The sequence below is a fragment of the Ursus maritimus genome, unplaced genomic scaffold (assembly GCF_017311325.1).
Source record: "Ursus maritimus isolate PB19 unplaced genomic scaffold, ASM1731132v1 scaffold_21, whole genome shotgun sequence".
Taxonomy (NCBI): domain Eukaryota; kingdom Metazoa; phylum Chordata; class Mammalia; order Carnivora; family Ursidae; genus Ursus; species Ursus maritimus.
In genome coordinates this window covers 4,221,962-4,240,084 of record NW_024424564.1, presented here as the reverse complement: position 1 = coordinate 4,240,084, position 18,123 = coordinate 4,221,962, and the positions used below count along the sequence as shown (strand labels likewise).

Sequence of the window (18,123 nt, the reverse complement as noted above, 5' to 3'; positions counted from 1 at the left end):
TTTTTCTCCCATTACCACAACATTAAATCCACAGCATAAGAGGATACATGGAATTCAACAATTCAATCCTAAAAAAAAGAGAGGCTATTTTATATATATTAAAAATTAATAAAATGAACAGTTAGCACAGACATGATTAGATTTACTGAATCCAAATTTCTCCTCCCAGCTGTAATAGTTATTTCATCCAGCTAAAATAATAAAGGGAGCGTACAATTCTATCCAGGACAAATTAATGGATATTGAACTTCTCCTCCCACCATAAAAATACACAAAAACAAACTGGAAAACTAGAAAAAATATACAAAGCAACTGTTCTCAGGCAGTGGACAAGAGATGGCATGAGGCTGTTTCCCCAGGGTATAACAAATTACAGAAGTACTACAACACCACGAACTTCTGCCTTAGAAACCCTTTTCACAGAGTAGCATAGGGAAGTAAAACCAAAACAAAGAGCAGCAGTGGTGGAGGAAATAGCAGATTGGCTTAGGCATAGAAGACAGCTGAACTATTAAGGGGAAAAAGTGTCTATCTGTCTCAGCATTAACAAAATTCAGTACTTTTTAAAGGAAGACAACACAATCCAGACTCTCAACAATACAGCATCTACTATGTCAAGAATAAAATCAAAGTTTATATTAAGAAAAAAGGCAAAAAAAAAAAAAGTGACAATAGCCAGGAAAACAGTCATAAAAATAAAATGAGGGATAATACAGATGTTAGAATTAGCAGATACATAATTAAAACTTAGCATTATAAATAGGTTTAGTGAATTAAAGGAAATGTAGATATTATGAATAAAAATAGAAGCAATATTAATAGAGAAATGGAAACTATTAAAAGGCATCGAATGAAAATTCAAGATGCAGGGGCGCCTGGGTAGCGCAGTCGTTAAAGCGTCTGCCTTCGGCTCAGGGCGTGATCCTGGCGTACCGGGATCGAGTCCCACATCAGGCTCCTCCGCTATGAGCCTGCTTCTTCCTCTCCCACTCCCCCTGCTTGTGTTCCCTCTCTCGCTGGCTGTCTCTCTGTCACATAAATAAATAAAATCTTTAAAAAAAAAAAAAGAAAATTCAAGATGTAAAAATACAGTAGCTAAAATAAAAATATTCCTAGATAGATGGATGAACTTAGTAGAAGATCAGAAACTGCAAGTTTCTGATGAAATGAACAGTTAATGTTTAAACTGGTTAATACAAGGTGTTAAAACTGAACCTCAAAGATTGAAAAGACTTTTAAAAAAAGAAGAAATAAAATAAAGGAACCCCAGTGGTCCATGGGATTATACCAGGATGTCTAATATCTTCTACTTTGAGTCCCCCAGGAAAGGAGAGAGAAGAGAGATTGATGTAGAAAAATCACTGTAAGAGATAATGGCCCCAAATTACAGTGTATAACTTCAATAGTATAAAAGACTAGACAGAGCTATGTGGAAACATACAGTTTTATGGTTCTTGTGTTGCTTGTAAAATGATAAAATATAATTTGAATATTTGTCTACGATAAGATCATGACATATACTGAAATCCCCAGAGCAATCACACACATACACACAAAAGCTGTATAGCTAAAATATCAACAGAAAAGATAACAGGAATATTAAAAATAATTAACAACAAGGCAGGAATACAGGAACAGAGAAGAAACAAATATAAAGCAAATACCAAGGTGATAGACATAACTACAAACATATAAATAAAGACAGTGAATTGACTAAATGTAAAGGTAAAGGTAAATGTAAATTGACTAAACACTCAAATTAAAAGCCACTATATCTACTTAGATAGAAACACTTTTTTTTATTGTGGTGAGAACATTTAACAAGAGATCTATCCTCTTAACAGATTTTTAAGTGTACAATACCGTGTAAGTGTACGTATGATGTTGTACAACTGGTCTCTAGAACCTACTCATCTTAAAATAAGATGAGTAGCAACTCATCATATTCAGAGTAGCAACTCTTCATTTACACCTCCCAACCCGTGACAACCATTATTCTACTCTCTGCCTCTATGAGTTTAACTATTTTAGATATATCCTATAAGTGAAATCATGCAGCATTCGCCCTTCAGTGATGGACTTATTTAACTTAGCATTCTTAAGGTCTATTTTATGTTACATATGATAACATTCCCTTCTTTTTTTTAAGGCTGAATTGTTATCGTATTATATTGTAATATATATTCTATGTATATAGCACATTGCCTTTATTCATATACCTGTTGATGGACATTTAGGTAGTTTCCAAATCCTAGCCATTGTGAATAATGCAGCCGCAAACATGGGAATGCAAATATTTCTTCAAAATCCTGATTTCAATTTCTCTGTATATATACACCCAGAAGTGAGATTGATGGATCATACGGTAGTTCTCTTTAAAAATTTTGTGACCACCTTGTTTTCCATAGTGGTTACACCATTCCCACCTGTGCACAAGGGTTCCAATTTCTCTACATCTTCAACAATGTTTGTCATCTTTGGATATTTTTATTCCAATAGGTATGAGATGATATCTCATTGTGGTTTTGATTTGTATTTCCCTGATGATGAGTGATATGGAGCATCTTTTCATATACCTGCTGCCCGTTTGCAGGTCTCCTTTGGAAAAATGTCTATTCAAGTCCTTTACTCACTTTTTAATCAGGTTATTTGGGATTTTTTGGAATTGAATTGTAAGATTTCATTACGTATTTTCAATATTAGCCCTTTTATCAGATATATGGTTCACAAATATTTTCTTGCATCCCACAGGTAATCTTTTCATTCTGTTGTTTCCTTTGCTGTACTGAAGGTTTTAGTTTGATGTAATGCCACTTATGATGCAAAAGAATGAAACTGGACCCTTATTTTTATACCGTGCATAAAAATTAGCATAAAGTGGATTAGAGACTTGAAGATAAGGCATACAACTGTAAAACTCCTAGAAGAAAATAAGGGAAAAGCTTCATGACATTGATCTAAACAGTGATTCTTGGAAATGACAACAAAAGCACAGGCAACCAAAGTGAATATAAGAGATATTTTTTAAGTACTAAAGTCCCAATCAGACTGATATTAAAAGAGTAGAAAATTGAAACTGTAGAAACACTAAGCATAAGAAGGCTGTGTGACTCTATACAAAATAGACTTCAACCAAGAGTTTGACACCAGTGGTGAAATGATACCCCCCAATAATAAAAAGGGTGAGTTATCAAGAAGACAATGCAAGTCTAGAAATGTATGCACATAGCAGAAATTCAGATATGTGAAACAAAACCTAGAAGAACTAAAGGGAGAGAGAGCCACAGTCACAATTTCAGTTAACTATATTGGCATTTTTTCCTGTAGTAATTGATAGAATATTTAGACAAAAACCCAGTAAGCATGAAGATTTGAAAAATACTATCAATCATCTTAATTAATTGAAATTTGTAGACATACTACCAACACTTTGCAACATGCACTTTTTAAAAAGCATGTTAAGCATTAACCAAGATGGAATATATGCTTGATCAGAAAATGAGTTTTAACACATTTCATAGGATTTCATTACACAGACTACGATCTTTTACTGTGACTGAACTAAAATTAAAATCAATAACAATGTCTTTAGGTAAGCTCCAAAATATCTGAAAATTCAGAAATACATTAGATAAAATGAAAAATTCCTTGAATTAAAAACTTACAGAATATATACAGTCACAGATAAAAGATTTACGTAATACCATGTCTACTATAGAAATTTATGCTTAATTTCAAAAGCTTCTCACAAAGAAAATTTCAGTTCTGATGGCTTCACTGGTGAGTTTTATTAAATATGTAAGAAAAATATAATCCTAACCTCATAAAATTCTTTCATAAAGGGTAAAATAAGCTCCCCAACTCTTTTTTTGTCAGCACAATTCTGATAGTAATAAGAATGACATTTCAAAAAGAGAAAATTACAGAGTAAAGTCTCTTATGAACATATAAAAATATTCATCAAACATTGGTATTGATCCATTGACATAAAACAAATAGCACATCATGAACAAGAGACATTTATCCTAAGAAATCAAGGTGGTTCTACATTTAAAAATCAGTATATTCATAACATTAATGAAGTAAAGGAGAAAAGTCACATGATCATCTCAACAGAGTAGAAACAGCATTAAACATAATTAAACAATCATTTAAGGTAAAAATAAAATCTTTTAGAGTAACTAGCATGTGAAGAAAACTTTGATCTGGAAAATGGGATTTATAAAAAGACCTACAGATATCGTTATGGTAGAAAGAACATCGCCTTGTGTCCTAATCCTTGGACCCTGTGAATATGTCACCTTGTATGGCAAAAGGGAGCTTACAAATGTAATTAGTATTAATTAAAAACTTTGAAACTGGAAGATTATCCTTAATAAACTGAGTGGGTAAATCTAAGAACATAAGTCCTTAAAGTAGAGAGTATATCCTTGCTGTAATCAGAAAGAAAACCAGAGAGATGGTGGAATGTAGAGGACTCAGCAAACTTTGAAGATGAAAGAGGCCAGTGTCAAGAAATGTGGATTGCCTCTAGAACCTGCAAAAAGCAAGGACACAGATTTTCCCCTAGAGCCTCAAGAAAGGAATACAGCCTATAAGCACCTGGGTGTCTCAGTTAGTGGGCATCAGCTCTTGATTTCAGCTCAGGTCATGATCTCAGGGTTGTGAGATCGAGCCCCACATCGGACTTCATGCTTAGTGGAGAGCCTGCTTGAGATTCTGTCTCTCCTCTCTTTCTGCCCCTCCCCCCACTTTAAAAAAAAGGAATACAGTCTATTGACACTGATTTTAACCAGATGAGACTTGTGTTGGGCTTCTAACCTACAGATCTGTAAGATAACAAATTTGTACCATTGTAAGCCACTAAAATTTGTGATAACTCATTATGGTAGCATTAGAAAATGACTTTACTCATAATCCATAAATGTAAACTACGGCATGTGTTCTAAAAAAAGCAAGGATTTGTGCACTCACCACTTCTATTCAACATTTTACTTGTTTTCATATCCATTGCCCAAAGGCAAGGGAAAGAAGTAAAATGCATAATATTTGGAAACGAAGGAGAAACATTATCATTTTCATATGACATGATTGTGTACATAGCCATTTCTCTGGAATTCCCCCTAAAACTACCAGACATAGCAGGAGATAGTAAGTGAATTTAGAAAAGCTCAATATACAAAAATCAATTTTATTTTTTATAAAAGCAGCAGCTAGGGAATTAAGTGAAAGTAACATTAACAATAATGTCACACAACTTGACATAATTAGGGATATATAGTGAAATATATTTAAGACCTATGCATTAAAATGTCAAGATATTGCTGAGAGATACTGAAAACACCGAGGTAAATGGAAAGCTATACCATATTCTCTGATTAAAAGGCTCAATATCGTTAAGATAATCTATTTTCCATGAAATAACCTGTACATTCAACAAAATTCCAATCAAAACATGAGCAAATTTTAAAATAGATATTACCAAGGTGCTTTTAAAGTTTATATGGATATGCAATGACCTAACACAACATCTGAGGTTTTACATTGGCTTATTTAAAAAAAATTATTGTAATGCTATCGTAATCAGATAGTGTGGTATAGATGTAAGGGAAAAAAAAAAGTAGATTAATGGAGCTAATGGATCTGAGTAGACAATCCAAGGATAGATCAGCATTTACATGGTCAGTAGAGAGAGCATAAAAAGCACTAACCATAATATAGAACAAAAGATTTCAAACCATACTATATAAAATTTTAAAAGTCACCATTAAAAAAAGACTACACCCTGGGAAAAAATGTTTATTGTACATCCTATCAGACTGTCATAGCAGACTGTCATAGCAAAAGATGTGATAGATATTCTATAAATGCAGATATGTGAATAGTGAATAAGCACAGGAAATAGTGCTCAATAGTGTGTACATCATCAGGGAAGTGCAAATTAAAAACACAATGAGGGGGCACCTGGATGGCTCAGGTCATGATCCCAGGGTCCTAGGACTGAGCACCACGTCAAGGCACCCTGCTCAGCGGGGAGTCTGCTTCTCCCTCTCCCTCTCCCTCTGGCCCTCCTCCCTGCTTGTGCTCTTGCTCACTCTCTCTGAATCTCAAATGAATTAAAAAAAAAAAAGGAAAATTCCTTAAAAAATTAAAAAATAGTAAAAACACAATGGGATATTGTTATATACCCTGTAGAATGGCTAAAATTATTTTAAAATAACTGACAACACTAAATGTTGGTGAGGATACAGAACATCTAGAACTCTCATACCTCTCACACACTGCAGATGGGAACGTTAAAATGCACATTTTTCCACTTGGAAAAAAATTTGGTAGATTTTTGTAAGTTAAAAATATATACACCCTATAACATAACCATTCACTAGGTACTTACCCAATAAAATTCAAACATAAGGTTCTAACATGTACAAAAATTAAATAATACCATTTCTATTTATAATAGAATAGAAATGAGTTTGGCAGCAGCACAACTCAACTATGTATTAGGGAGCATAGATAAACTGTAGATTTTTAAAATAAATGAAATATTTGCCAACGAAAGGGAATAAACTATGGATACATAAAACATTATGACTGAATCACAAAGACACACAGAAAGAAGTCAGGGGCTTGCATGTGCGTGTACACGTACGTGCACGCACACACACACACACACATCTGTTTTGAGGATAAGAAAAGTGTTTCCTTTGGGTGAGAAGAAAGAGGGCTTCCTGGTGAGTATCACAAAGGACTTTTCTTTATTAAATATTTGTTAATAGGGGTATGGGTTACACAAATTACATTTGTCCAAACCCTTTCGAGCTATATATTTAAGATCTGTGCATTTCATTATTTTTAATTATACTTGGTTTTTTTTTTTAAACATAGAAAACTATATCACTGGAAATGATATTAATTCCTGTGGCAGACAGGGACTTCGAGGAAAGCAAGAGTAATTTCATTTCTCCTCTGGATTTGGAAACATTTGTCCTGGAGAATACTGGGGTAAGACCCACCCTCTGCCTCCTTGTTTCTTGGAGGTGACATTGAATGCTGCTTCTTGTTTGGAATTTTCCTCCTTTCAGCAACCCCCCCGCCCCCCGCCTTGCTGAAGGTAAGAAAAAGGAAATTCATGCTTTTGTGCCATTTTCTCCAGTATTAATTATGTCACTGTTACTTTCACTTCTGTATCACACACACTGAGATCTCTTCCAGTAGTCTTCCTGTCCTCTCCTTCCACAGAATCTTTTTGACAAAAAAGACTTAATATTCCATTCACTGTTACTTTCACTTCTGTATCACACACACTGAGATCTCTTCCAGTAGTCTTCCTGTCCTCTCCTTCCACAGAATCTTTTTGACAAAAAAGACTTAATATTCCATTTCCATGAAAACTCCTTACACTTTTCTGATCTGCTAGTATTTCCTTTCCATCACCTCTCCTACCACACCTTGCCACACACACACCTATTACACTCCTACCAGAGACATTAATTGCTGAGCCATGACATATAAAACTTACACAATATCACCATGTTCTATAATTTACAAAGACACGTTCATTTTTATATCTTACTTGACATCTACAGCAACTTAAGTACTCCTTTAACAGATTAAGAAACAGTTTCTCACGAGCTTGCTTGTGCCAAATTCAGACAAGTATTAAGCAAGAGATTCTGGGTTTGAAAAAAAATTGAGGGACAGTGGAAGAAGGTAAAAGATTAACTTCCAATAGAAATAGTATTCTCAATAGTCAAATATAATGAATAATATGAAAATAGCACATACTGCCTAATACTTTAGTCATAAAAGCCAGAACACTTTATGTTGGCTGACACGGTAAGTAGTTGTGGTTATCCTAGAATGAATCAGATAGAGGGGATGAATAAAGGCAGTAATGTAATCCTATGGCATGGGCAAATTACAAGTTTGATACTAATCCTATAGCAGATTTTGAGCTTGTTTTCCCCTAAGATATCCTGAAATTACCTTATATATTCTTAGTTTGGCTCAACAACTTTTTATTCTCAAAATGACATCTCATATACTCTCTTTGCCTAGTTATTTATTTCTCCTTTTGTTATTTTCACCTAATATTATTTGCCTTGGACAACACTATTACTCAAGTTAGCCCTGTCATAGCGACTTTGCAGGAAACAAATGAAACTTTCTTTTCTCTTTTTTTTAAAGAGTTAATTTATTTGAGAGACAGAGCATGCAGGAGAGCACAAGGAGGGGGAGGGGCAAAGGGAGAGAGAGGAACAGGCTCCCCGCTGAACAAGGAGCCTGCGTGGGACTCAGTCCCAGGACTCTTGAGATCATGATCTGAGCTGAAGGCAGCCCCTTAACCAACTGAACCACCCAGGTGCCCCTGAGGCTCTCTTTCCTTTCTGAAGATTGGATTGCTTGAACAGTGTGTAAGACTGCAGATTTAAAACAGTAAGTTCCATCTATCAGTTAACAATTTTGTTTATTATATTCTGTAATATGAAATTACAGTTTGGTTCAGAGTATCATGTCCCTTAAACTTAAGGAATGAAAGACTGTATGGTTTTACATAAATTTTAATACATAAGGCAAGGGTGTGTCAAAGGATAAAATGTAGTACTGTGGTAAGAGAAGCCTAAATCTGAAAAATAGGATTTGATTAAGTTTTTAGAAACAATGGAAAAAGGTATATAGGCAGAATAAATTACTTGACCAATTACATTCTATGATGATTTTATTCTTAATTTCCTCACCTGTAAAACTAGGAAGTTGAATTTTTAGACAACATGTAAAGGCCCTTTCAATTCAAAAGGTATATGATTTGATATCATGTAATAATTTCATTTTATTGATAAATACAAGAAAGACACTATCCTCACTCAACTATTACTTTGAGTTGATTTTCCCTTTCCTGGTTAAGCTAACAACAACTGAGAAGATGAAAGGTTGGTGCAGTTATAGAAAGTCATACATAAAAATGAGATTAAAGGTAATAACTACTTTTTGAAAAACCCAAACTGATAAAATAGCTATATGCAAAATAGCATGAGGTTGCATCAAATGAGACTTCGAGACTTCTTGATATCAAAAATTATTAATAAGTTCCACAGTGGTTTACAGAATAATGTGCTAGAATTTCATTCTCTTTCCTTAAAATTATCTTATGGCAAATCAGTATTTTTGTTATGTTGTTGTTTTTGTTGTTTAAACATTGTATTCTTGGGCATTCAATCAGGATTTCACTACATAGTATATTTGTGTAATTTTGTTACTATCAAGCGAAATACTGCTTGTCTTTGTTTATGGTTTTCTGATTTTGAACTTCAGTTTTACTTTTATTACAAAATTTTCTACTTGATCATGTGTTTTCTATTGCTAACATTTAAAGGCCACATATATCAAAGAAGACATTTTCTTTTCCCATCTTGAAATCAGTATTTTAGGTGTGTTTATATAGCAGTAATTATCCTTATTTGATAATTTGACAATTGGTTAATTTGATAAATTGAACAGTCAGATAGTTCTGCCAAGGGTTCTAACATTATTGTATTTACATCTAACACAGCTACAGTTATTTATATTAATACTGTTATAGAAGAAATAGTCTTATAAGGAATTTATGTAACGTTCTTCATAGTTTGCCTTGCTTAAAATTTTTCTCTAACAGTAATACATTATCAAGTCTTGTTAATTGGGAAGACTTTCATCAAAAATCTTTGGATGTAAATTACACTCAGCAGTAAATATGGATAGCAATTTCTGAAGGGTTTCATGTTTTAACAGTGGGTTAAATTCTAAGCAGGCCTACCACACATCCCATGCAAATATATCAGGTTAGAGCACTGTGTTTGCCTTCCACATTAAAGGAATGAATAACCATTAGAGTGAATAAGTCATCTGAGAAATTCTGCAAAACACAGTAGAAAACATTTTTTTCTAGCTTCCATGAGACTTAGAAATTACTTGATATTATAGAGTTTAATCACTCTCATTCTTCACAGAGACAACTGCAAATGACTTTGGCCATAAAATAATCTTTCTTCTTTAAAATTCCAGTTACTGTCTTGAATTTGATACTTTTATCCATTACTGAAGCTAGATGCCAATGAAATATTATTTAAGTTAATGTAAATAAATTTCTACTAAAATCAAAGTGTGAATACTTTTTTTCACTGTTTTATGTGTATCTACAATTATTTAGATACAATTATTGATACAGGGTCCATTACAAATTAGGAAAAGTAAATCACACAATTGAATAGCCAAATAGTTCTCAAAGTAACCTTTTGAAAGTCACAGTCTCAATTACCATGTTTGCTCTAGTTTTTTTTCTCCTTGAAGTAAAATAACCAGAGTAAAATGATCTTCTTCACTGGAAGTTTTGTACATCTAGACTCAGAAATTTTCTCCATTATTCTTTTAAATATGGAAAAAGACAAATCAGATTTCCCTTACTTCTTATCTGGCTTATCTGAGTAAAGTTAGGGTATGTATAGACGCCATTACATTCTCACGTATAATTACGCACACATGAAATCCTGCCAATGCTGTATATTAGATTGTACAGGACACATTAAACATTATGTGTGAAGTTACATTTGTTTATGACATAGACACAGTTAGATTACATTTTCTTGTTTCCCAGAATATTCCTATGAACCATATACAAATCAATGCACTGCAAACAATGTACTCATAGAATATCCTAAATATTAATGTCATTGCTATGCTTTTGTGAAAACATTATAGTTTACAAAATGCCCTTTTATGCAGAACTTTATTTTAAATTCAATGTGCATGAGACATTTCAAAATAATTTCACACAGACACATGAAAGATAAAATATGGATCTACATGTTTTGTATTAGTTTGCTAGGGCTGCCATAACATAGTAGCAGACTGGGTAGCTTAAATAACAGAATTTTATTTTCTCACAGTTCTGGAGACTGGAAGTGCAGGATCAAATTGTCAGCAGGTTTGGTTTCTTCTGCAGTCTCTCTTTCCTTTGTTTGCAGATAGCCACCCACCTGTGTGGCCTTTTTTCTGTGGGTGACTATTCCTGGTATCTCTTCCTCTTATAAAGACACCAGTCATATTGGGATAGGACCCACCTATATGACCTCATTCATCCTTAATTATCTTTTTAAAGGCCTTATCTCCACGGGTGCCTGGGTGGCTCAGCCAGTTAAGCATCTGCCTTCATCTCAGGTCATGATTTCAGTCTCCTGGGACTGAGCCCTGCATCCAGCCCTGTGTCGTAGGGCTCCCTGCTCAGCAGGGAGTCTGCTTCTGCCCATCTCCCCACTTGTGTGCTCTCTCTCTCTCAAATGAATGAATAAAATCTTAAAAAATAAATAAATAAAGCCCCTAACCTCCAAACCCAATAACTGGTTAGGTACTGGGGTAGAACTTCAACATATGAATTTGGGGGGACACAATTCAGTCCATAAACATGTTTGTAGTGACTATGACAGCTATGAGGTATGACTTCTTCTCTTTATATGTAGTTGGTGTAATAACACAAGTTTAGGTATTTCCATCTTGGTGGGAGGACACCCAGACCCCTCCAACACCTCATGGTAGGTGGTTTATGACAGCTGTACTCTTGTCCTTAAGGCTATTTTTTTCTCTTTATTTGGCTAATCTAGCCTCTTCTATTAGTACTTTAAACACAGTACAACTTCTCACCAAGTCATCTGAGTTACATATGATTTGTTTCTGAGAGATGTCACTCCTTTTGCTTAGTTGAAATTCATATTATGTAAACCATTATTTTACCATATTAATCATCTTTAAATGAATAATTCAGTGGCATTAAGTATACTCACAATGTTGTGCAACCACCATCTTTATCTAAACATTTTCTTCACTCCAACAGAAAACACCATACACAGTTTAAGCACCTACTCCATATTCTTCCTTCTCTCTATGACCTGGCAACTACCAATTTGCTTTCTGTCTCTATGGATTCACATTGTCTGGATATTTCATATAAGCTGAATTATACAATATGTGAGCTGTTGTATGTAGCTTCTGTCACTTAGCTTAAGTTTTCAGATTCACTGATGTAATATTTATCAGGATTTCATTCTTGTTATCACTGATTATCATTCCATTTTATGTACATATCCCATCTGTTTATCTATTCATTGTTGAAAAACATTTGAGTTGTTTCCTCCTCTAGGCTATTGTGAGTAGTGCTTCCGTGATATGCATGTACATATATTTGTTTGAGTACCTATTTTCAATTCCTTTGGGTATTCAAATAGAAGTGGAAGTTCTGCGTTATATGTTAATTCTATATTTAACTTCTTGAGGAACCAACAAACTTTTCCCCCAGGGGCTGAACTATTCTACATTCACACCAGGAAATCACGACACTTACATATTCTCCACATCCTTGTCAACACTTATGCCTTTCTGTTTTATTACTGTTATCGGTGCTGGTGTTATACAGCTATCCTAGTGGATGTGAAGAGTTATTTCTTTGGAGTTTAGATTTTCATTACCACATGAATAATTATGTTAAACATAGTTTCATGTGCTCATTGACCTTTTCTTTATCTTCTTTGGAGAAATGTCTATTCAAGCCCTTTGCTCATTTTTTTAATCGGGATGTTTGTGTTGTTGAGTTGTAAGTATTCTTTATATATGTTATAACTACAGCCTTTTGAAATATATTATTTGTAAATACTTCTGTTCTATAGGGTTTTTTTTCACCTTCCTTAACATACTTTGACACACAAAAAATGTATCATTTTGATGAAGTTCAATATATCTATTTTTTCTTTTGCTCCTTGTGCTTTTAGTGTTGTGTCTGAGAACCCATAGTTAAATCCATGGTCATGAAGATTCACTTCTATGTTTTCTTCTAAGAGTTTAATAGGTTTAGTGCTTATATTTAGGTCATTAACCCTTTAAAAAATTGTATATGGTATGAGAGGTCCATTTTCATCACCTTGCATGTGATACAAGTTGTCCTCACACTATTTCTTGAAGAGACTATACGTTCCCATTGAATGGCCATGACAACTCTTGTTGAAAACAATTGACTATAGACATAAGGCTTTATTTTGCACTCTCAATTCTATTCCATTAGAGAGTATGTCCATCCTTATTTTGGTACTGCACTGTTCCAATTATTGTATCTTAGTGGTAATTTAAAATCAGGAACTGTGAGTCCTGCAACTTCGCTCTTCTTTTTCAATATTGTTTTGGCCCATGTGATTCCATATGGATTTGAGAGTCAGCTTTTCCAGGACTGCAAAAAAGGTTGTTGAACGGTTGATAGATGTTATACTGCATCTGTAGATTGCTTTTGGCAAATATTACCTTTCTAACAATAATAAGTCTTCCAATCTATGAACATGAAATGCTTTTTCATTCATGTAGCTCTTTCTTAATTTCTTTCAAAAATGTTTTATAATTTTCAGTGTGCATGCCTTCACCTTCTTGGTTAAATTTATTATAGGTATTTATTCTTTAAGTTTCCTTTACAAATGGAATTGCTTATTTTTTTTTTTTAAGATTTTATTTATTTATTTGACAGAGACAGAGACAGTCAGCGAGAGAGGGAAAACAAGCAGGGGGAGTGGGAGAGGAAGAAGCAGGCTCATAGCGGAGGAGCCTGATGTGGGGCTCGATCCCATAACGCCGGGATCACGCCCTGAGCCGAAGGCAGACTCTCAACCACTGTGCCACCCAGGCGCCCCTGGAATTGCTTTTTAAATTTCCCTTTCAGGTTATTATTTCTGCACATAGAAACAAAACTTTTTTTTTTAATGTGTTAATCTTATAATCTGCAACTTTGCTGAATTCATTTATTACTTCTAATAGGAGTTTTTGTGGATTATTTTAGGGATTTTCTACATATAGGATTATGTCATCTGCAAATGAAGATAGTTTTAGCTCTCCTTTTCTAATTTGAGTGCCTTATATATCTTTTTTCATGGCTGATTATTCTGCCTAGACTCATTAGAAGGTTAAATAAAAGAAGTGGAAGCAGACATCCTTTTGTTCCTAATATTAGAGGAAGAGCATTCAGTTTTTCACCACTGAATATGATGTTAGCTGTGATTTTTCCTAATTTTCTGAGTTCTCCTTTATCATGACAGTGTCAGATTTTGTGAAATGCTTTTTTTGCATCAATTGCAATGCCATGTAGTTTTTAAAAAAATCCTTCAGTCTATTAATTATTGATTTACTTATGTTGAATAACCCTGCATTCTTGGGATAAATTCCACTTTGTCATAGTATATCATTCTTTTAACATGCGGTTGGATTCATTTTTTCTAGTATTTTGTTGTGGATTTTTACATGTGTATTTACAAAAGGTATTGATCTATAATATTCTTGTATCTTCATCTGGCTTTTATCAGGGTAATACTTGCCTCAAATAATAAGTTAGGGAGTGCTCCCTCCCATTTTTGAAAAACTTTGAATAGGACTGGTATTAAATTTTTCTTAAAAAGTTTAGTAGAGGGGCACCTGGGTGGCTCAGTTGGAAGGGCGTCCGACTCTTGATCTCAGCTCAGGTCTTTGATCTTGAGGTTGTGAGTTCAAGCCCCATGTTGAGTTTCATGCTAGGTGTGGAGCCTACATAAAAAAAGTTTGGTAGAATTCACTAGTGAAGTAATCTGGTCCTATCTTGTTTTTACTGGGAGGATTTGTTTTGTTTGGTTTGGATGTTTGTTTTTAAATTACCAATTTAATGTCTTTAATTGTTATATAGTTATGTTCTGATTTGTCTATTTTTTTTTTCTTGATTCAGTTTGGTAATTCGTGTGTTTCTGAAAATTTGCCCATTTCAGATAGGTTATCTAATTTTTGGTATATAATTGTTCATACAATTGTTCTCTTAAATTGTTTTTGTATCTGTAACATTGATGATAATTCCCCAAACTTATATTTTGATTTTAGTTATTTGTGTCTTTTCTTTGTTAGTCTAGCTAAAGGTTTGTTACTCTTTTTTAACTTTTCGAAGAATCATCTCTCGGTGTTATTGATTCTTTTTTGTTCTTCTTTGTTTTGTTTATCTATGCTCTAATCTTCATTATTTCCTTTCTTCTGTTAGCTTTGGGTAAAGTTTGTTCTTTTTTAGTTCCTTAAGATGTAAAGTTAGATTACCAATTTAAAATTTTTCTTCTTTTCATGTATGTTTATTACTATAAATGTTCCTCTGTTATCACTGTTATCACTACATCCCATAAATTTTGGTAAGCTGTGTTTCCCTTTTTATTTGTCTCAGAGTGTTTCCTATTTTCCCCTGTGATTTCTTTTTTTGACCCCCTGGTTATTTCAAAGTATGTTGTTTATTGGGGCACCTGGGTGGCTCAGTTGGTTAATCATCCAACTCTTGATTTTGGATCAGGTCATGATCTCAGGGTTGTGAGATCAAGCCTCACATAGGGTTCTGCACTGGGCATGGAGCCTGCTTAGGATTCTCTTTCTCTCCCTCTGCCCTTTCCCCACCCCTACCCACCCCCACTTGCATGTATATGTGCTCGCTCTTTCTAATAATAATAATAATAATAATAATAATTTAAAGTATGTCATTTAATTTATAAAAATTTAAGGATGTTTCTAGTTGTCTTCCCTTTATTGATTTATAGATTAGTCTCACTGTGGTCAGAGAACATTCTTATGATTTAAATAACTTTAGTTATCTTGATATCTACTTAAGAACCCAATATATGGTAAATTTTGATAAACATTCCAGGTGCACTTAAATAAAACTATATTCTGCCATTCTTTAATTCAGTTCTTTTCACATCTTCTTAAACTGTTATGTCTACTGATTTTGTGTTTTCCAAATCAGTATCTTTACTGATGTTCTGATTATTCTAATAGTGACAGACAGGAAGTGTTGGAAATATCCATTAAGTCTGTAAATTTGTTCTTTTAGTTATACCTAAATTACATCTTATGTATCCTATTGGCTATGGTATTAGATGCACGTACACTTAGAATTGTTACACATATCCATTATGTATTAACAGATTCATCAAATAAAATATGTTTTCTGGGTCCAATTAATCATTTAGTTCTTACCTGGTTTTAGTATAGTTACATCTTTATTACTCATATTTCCATGCTATAGTCTTTTGAAAGATTTTCCTAAAATGTGCCTCTTCTGCATCTATTTGACAGACTTGTAGCAGTTACTGTCTGCTGCTAAGGTTTCCACTAGAGATGCAAGAAAAATGTGTCCGTGCTTTCTGTCTGTCTGATTGTGGCAGTCAATAGGGCAATACAGGGAAAAATACAATAAAATAAAAAAATTAAAGTGTGCCTCTAGTTTATTTTTCAAAAAAGTTGGGCAATTTCTGGGGGCTGCCTGGGTGGCTCAGTTGATTAAGTGTCCAACTCTTGATTTAGGCTAAGGCCATGATCTCAGGGTCTTGTTAGCTATACACTTATTCTCGGTTTTGTTTGTTTGCTATTATTTTAGAGACTATAATAGGCATTCTGGATTCATCGAAGTTTGACAGAAATAACTACTGTCTTATTTTCATGTATACATTTTTCATTTCTTTCTTTTCCCCTTCTGTATGTCACTCTGAATATTTTTTTCACCTACCTATCTATAGTCTTCAATTTTTTTCCTTCTGTTTTATCTAATCTATTGTTAAACCAAAATAAGAATTTTTAATTCCCACTACTGCATTTTGTTGTTGTTCTAGAAACAGAAACTCTAGTACAGGAAAAAAACAAATGAATTTATCTTAGAGTAAATATTCTCTGTTAAAATTCTTCAAGTTGTTATCTGTTCTTTTGAACTATTAATCACAATAATTTGAAGGTCTATATCTACTAATGCTATAATATGACAGTGGTCTATTTCTCTTGTATAGTTTTCTTCTTGCCTTTTCATGAACTTTCCCTCTCATTTGGGCTTGTCTACTGGCATATGTGTTAATTTTATATTGAATAATGGACATTTTAAATAAAGAATTATAGTGTCCCTACATAATACTGTTTTCATCAAGAAACAATTAATTTATGTCACAGGCTATTCCATTATACCAACTACCATTTTTCTTTACATTTTTGTGTTTTATAGAATTACAGGTTATATCTCTTTATAATTTAATCATATGATAATTTCTGTCTTTTAGTGTTGCTATTTAGCAATCAGCTGTCAAATTATTTGTAAATTTAACCAAAGTATTCTCTACGGTTATTTCTTTTTCAATTAAGGGTGCTATTTTTTTTTAAATAAACATCTGTTTCCTTATAAAAGTATGGGAGAAGTGATTCATTTAAAAATAAAGTAGCAAGTATAAGCCTAGCTGTTCTAAAACTAATCACATCATGAGGTAGTCATGAGCTTAAGATAACATAATACATGAAGATACGTATAATCATCTTACTGTATGTGTTCATCATAATTGGGAATATTGATACTATCAATGTTATTATTTCTGTATCTAGCAGGGATGTGGTCAGAAGAGCAGGCTTCTTTATAATTTCTACTTTTGTGTTTTTTATAACCCATCTCTAACCTTCACACTTAGATGAAAACATGGATCCAGACTACAGGTAATAGAAAATAGAGGAGAAATTCCATTAACTCATGGACAATGCAAGCTAACTACACACCATATTCTGGACCAGACTTGTGAAGTTATTTTTAGGTTAAAAATATTCTGGATCAGACTCATGAAGTTACTACGTTTAAAAGAGAATAACTGTATAGACCAAAAACATGTGGTGATGGCAATTCTCATTTCGCACACTGTTTCAATCAATATTTGTAGCTTTAACTTTTTAGAGGTCTCTTTTGTTTCTTTCCTGCATGTCTCTCTCTTTCACTATTATTTACCTCTTCTCTTGAAGCTCATGCTACCTCTAGGGCTGGTCAGATTCCAGAGTAATGACTTCTAACCTCCTGGGTAGAAGTTTCAGCACTCTGGAAACCTAGTGGGGAAAGACTGTGAGTATATTAAAAATATTTTTCTTTATCCTCTTATGATATCTTGTTTCTCTTCTCGTGACCTTATATTCTATTTTCCAGGAACACAGAAAATCTTAGATATACATACACTTTCATATTATTAATAGAAAAATTGGAAACATTCTTGAATTTTATACTCATTCTATATTCTTTTAATTCAAATTACTATAGAAAACTCA

The 18,123-nt window shown here is 33.5% G+C and overlaps 1 non-coding gene across 1 annotated transcript; it reads left to right on the top strand.

Moving 5' to 3' along the window:
• Positions 1–16,120: 16,120 nt before the first annotated feature.
• LOC121104512 lies at positions 16,121–16,253 on the top strand. Its single transcript, XR_005836832.1, has one exon. It is a non-coding gene; the product is annotated as a small nucleolar RNA SNORA31 (small nucleolar RNA).
• Positions 16,254–18,123: the final 1,870 nt, after the last annotated feature.